Below are 5,104 nucleotides of genomic sequence, written 5' to 3'. Positions count from 1 at the left end.
ATAATTGCCTGATAAATTTTTCCCCTTCAGTTATGTTTAACGGCTCTTTTATCATTTTGTTTTTAGTTGTATGTAATGGTTGATTTTATGTGTCAACTTAACTGGACCACAGTGTCCAGATATTTGGTCAAACAGTATTCCAGATATTTCTGTGAGGGTGTTTTTTGAATGAGAGTAACATTTAAATCAATGAGGGTAAAGCAGATTGCCCTTCATAATGCAGGTGAACCACATCCAATCACCTGAAGGCCTTAGTAGAACAAAACTGACCTTCCCTGAGCAAGAAGGAATTAGGCCAGCAGATGGCCTCCAGGCTAGTACTGCAACACGGGCTCTTCCCTGGGACTTCAGTCTGCCAGCTTACCCAGACTAGACCACCAAGCTTCCACAAGAACATGAACCAATTCTTTAAAATAAATCAATCTATCTCCATCTCTCTACCTATCTAGGGGCACAGCATAATGATTTGACCTACATACATCATTTAAAGATTATCACAATAGGTTTTGTGAACATCTATCATCTCATATAGTTACAAAATTAAAGAAATAGACAACAAATTTTTTTGTTTTGCGAACTCAGGATTACTCTCTTAACTGTCATATATAATATACAGCAGTGTTAATTGTATTTATCATGTTGTATATTACATCCCCAGTACTTATTTATCTTATAAATGGAAGTTTGTACCTTTTGACTGCTTTCATCCTACTCGCTCTCTCCCCAACCCTCTCCTCTGGCACCCATAAATCTGATCTCTTTTTCTATGAGTTTGTCTGCTTGTATTTGAAGTATAATTAACCTACAACACTATGTTAGTTCCTGTTACAGATATTTCTATACCTTTCAAAATGATCACCACAAGCAACTATATACCAATAAAATGGACAACCTGAAAGAAATGGACAAATTCTTAGAAAGGCACAAACTTCCAAGATTGAATTAGGAAGAAATAGGAAATATGAACAGACCAATCACAAGTAATGAAATTGAAACTGTGATTAAAAATCTTCCAACAGGGGCTTCCCTGGTGGCGCAGTGCTTGAGAGTCCGCCTGCCGATGCAGGAGACGCGGGTTCGTGCCCCGTTTCGGGAGGATCCCACACGCCGCGGAGCGGCTGGGCCCGTGAGCCATGGCCGCTGGGCCTGCGCGTCCGGAGCCTGTGCTCCGCAAATGGGAGAGGCCACAACAGTGAGAGGCCCGCATAACGCAAGGAAAAAAAAAAAAAAAAAAAAAAGTCTTCCAACAAATTAAAGTCCAGGACCAGATGACTTCACAGGCAAATTCTATCAAATATTTAGAGAAGAGTTAACATCTACCCTTCTCAAACTCTTCCACAAAATTGCAGAGGGAGGAGCACTCCCAACCTCATTCCACAAGGCCACCATCACCCTGATAACAAACCAGACAAAGATATCACAAAAAAAGAAAATTACCAATATCACTGATGAACATAGATGCAAAAATCCTCAAGAGAATACTAGCAAACCAAATCCAACAACACACTAATAGGATCATGCACCCTGATCCAGTGGAATTTATCCCAGAGATGCAAGGATTCTTTAATATATGCAAATCAATCAGTGTGATACACCACATTAACAAACTGAAGAATAAAAACCATATGATCATCTCAATAGATTCAGAAAAAATCTTTTGACAAAATTCAACACCAATTTATGATAAAAAACTCTCCATAAAGTGGGCATAGAGGGAACCTACCTCAACATAATAAAGGCCATATATGACAAACCCACAGCAACTATCATTCTCAATGGTGAAAAACTGAAAGCATTTCCTCTAAGATCAGGAGCAAGACAAGGATGTCCACTCTTGCCACTATTATTCAACATAGTTTTGGAAGTCCTAGCCACAGCAATCAGAGAAGAAAAAGAAATAAAAGGAATCCAAATTGGAAAAGAAGAAGTAATATTATCAGTGTTTTCAGATTTCATGATACTATACATAGAAACTCCTAAAGATGCCACCAGAAAACTACTAGAGCTAATCAATGAGTTCAGTAAAGTTGCAGAATACAAAATTAATGCACAGAAATCTCTTGCATTCCTATACATGAACAACAAATGATGAGAAAGAGAGATTAAGGAAACAATCCCATTTACCACAGCAACAAAAAAGAATAAAATACCTAGGAATAAACCTACCTAAAGAGGCAAAAGACCTGTACTCAGAAAACTATAAGACACTGATTAAAGAAATCAAAGATGACACAAACAGATGGAGAGATATACCATGTTCTTGGATTGGAAAAATCAACATTGTGAAAATTACTATACTACCCAAAGCAATCTACAGATTCCATGCAATCCCTCTGAAATTACCAATGACATTTTCCACAGAATTAGAACAAAAAATTGTACAATTTGTACGGAAACACAAAAGACGCTGAAGAGCCAAAGCAATCTTGAGAAAGAAAAACGGAGCTGGAGGAATCAGGCACCTTGACTTTAGATGACACTACAAAGCTACAGTAATTAAAACAGTATGGTACTGGCATAAAAACAGAAATATAGATCAATGGAACAAGATAGAAAGCCCAGAGATAAACTCACACACCTATGGTCACCTAATCTTTGACAAAGGAGGCAAGAATATACAATGGGGAAAAGACAGTCTCTTCAATAAGTGGTGCTGGGAAAACTGGATAGCTACATGTAAAAGAATGAAGTTAGAACACTCCCTAACACCATACACAAAAATAAACTCAAAATGAATTAAAGATCTAAATGTAAGACAAGACATCTAAGACAATAAATAACAAGTGTTCGCAAAGATGTAGAGAAAAGGGAACCCTCATGCACTTGGCAGAACTGTAAATTGGTACAGCCAATTTGGGAAATATTATGGATATTCCTCAAAAAATTAAAAATAAAACTATCATACGATCCAGCAATTCCACTCCTGGGTATTTATCTGAAGAAAAGATATACACACCCTGTGTTTATTGCAGCATTATTTACAGTAGCCAAGATATGGAAGCAACCTAAGTGCCCATCAATAGATGAATGGATAAAGAAGATGTACATACTGTAATACAATGAAATATTACTTTGCCATGAAAAAGAATGAAATAATGCAATTTGCAGCAATGGATAGAACTAGAGGGTACTATACTAAGTGAAATAAGTCAGACAGACAAAGACAAATACCACATGATTTCACTTATATGTGTCATCTAAAGAAACAAAACAAATGAACAAACATAACAAAACAGAAAGAGAGTTATAGATACAGAGAATGCACAGGTGATTGCCAGAGGGGACGGAGCGAGGGGGAGGAAAGAAATAGGTAAGGGAGAGTAAGAGGTACAAAATTCCAGTAGCCTATGTATCTCTAAGTATCAATGTTTAAGACTCAAAGATTGTTTCTGCTGTATAATAAAGTGAATCAGCTATATGTATTCATATATCCTCATATCCCCTCTCTCTTATGTCTCCCTCCCACCCTCCCTATCTCACCGCTCTAGGTCGTCACAAAGCACTGAGCTGATCACCCTGTGCTATGCAGCTGCTTCCCACTAGCTAGCTATTTTACATTTGGCAGTGTATACATGTCAATGCTACTCTCTCACTTCATCTCAGCTTCCCCTCCCCCCTCATGTCCTCAAGTCTATTCTCTACATCTGCATCTTTATTCCTGTCCTGCAATTGTAAAGCAATTATACTCCTATAAAGATATTTAAAAGAAACCTCAAATATTGAAACAGTACCTTGTCTAACACCCCAGAAAACTCTCCACATGTCCCATTCTAGTCACAGTCCAAAAATAACTCCATCCAGAGTTTTCTTATAATCATTTTCTTGCATGCCTTTAGGATTTTCTCACCCAAGTGTGCATCCTTTGGTCTTGTCCACCGTCTGTCTTTTAAGTCTTTTTAAACTTCATTTTCCCCCTTCATTCTTTATTTTCCTTACAATTAACATGTTGAAGAACCAAAGATTTTAAACTATAGAGTTTCCCATAGCCTGTGTTTGCTGACCACATACTCATGGAGCAGTTCAACATGTTTTCGGTCCTTTGTGTCTCCTGCATGTGAGCAGAGATCCAGAGACAAATTCAATCCCATTAGTAAGACAACTGGAGGCATGTAATGTCTGATTTCTCTCCTCTTATGGTAATAGCCATTGATGATCAGCATTATAGGCTGAAGTATGATAACATTAAATTCTAACATTTTGTTTTCATTTATTAGCTGAAGTAATTTTATAAGAAGGTGTTTCCCTTCATCCACCATTTGATTACTCTGTACTACAGTTCATACAGAAGAAACGGTTCATAGAGGATAAACTCTTGATTCTTTTCTTTAATTCACCCAGTTTTCAAGTTAATGAATTTGTTCCCTGTCATCCTCAGCAGGTGACCAATTGTTTTGTCAAAAAATATTCCATGGATTTAAAAATATTAGATGGGTTTTGATCTATTACAATTTTTGTCTTTAATAAAACTTAATTTTCTATGCTAATTATATCTCAATAAAGTGGTTTCAAAAGCTCAAAATGTTCTAATTTTGACTAGTAGGATTCTCTTCTAATTAGCTATGAAAGTTGGTTTTTTTTTACATTCTACTAATCTTTGACAGTTTGCATGCTGTTTAGCATGATACATAAAATAATTTTATATTTAATTATATCTATATATTTTACATATATTAAAATACTTTTTAAGATCATACTGGTATTTCTAATTCAAATTTAAATCTACAAGACTTTTGTTTAAACTCTTCTATATAATATCTGTATCTCCTGTACTCCACTCTGAGAATCCTAGTTCTCAAAGACACAAGTGATGATAGAATTAAAATATCACACACTCATTTGCTTTATCCACTCTTCACTTACAACAGTCTTAGAATAACAACTTAATATTACCACCACCAATTATAATTCCTGAAAACAGTTAAGAATTTTGTTTGCATGTGTTCTCCTCCATTTTTTAAATGATCGGATTCTATCTGTATTTTCAGCTCATTTAGCTATTGCATATTATAATTTCTTCCTTTTAAACCTCATTTAGTCTTATTTCTTCAAGTAAATAGATGTTTAATATTTACCACAAGTCTTTACGTCAAGGTTTCACTAGACA

This window comes from Lipotes vexillifer, unplaced genomic scaffold (genome assembly GCF_000442215.2).
Source record: "Lipotes vexillifer unplaced genomic scaffold, Lipotes_vexillifer_v1.1 scaffold457, whole genome shotgun sequence".
Lineage (NCBI taxonomy): Eukaryota > Metazoa > Chordata > Mammalia > Artiodactyla > Lipotidae > Lipotes > Lipotes vexillifer.
The sequence above is the reverse complement of the archived record's forward strand: the minus strand, read 5'-3'. Positions refer to the sequence as shown.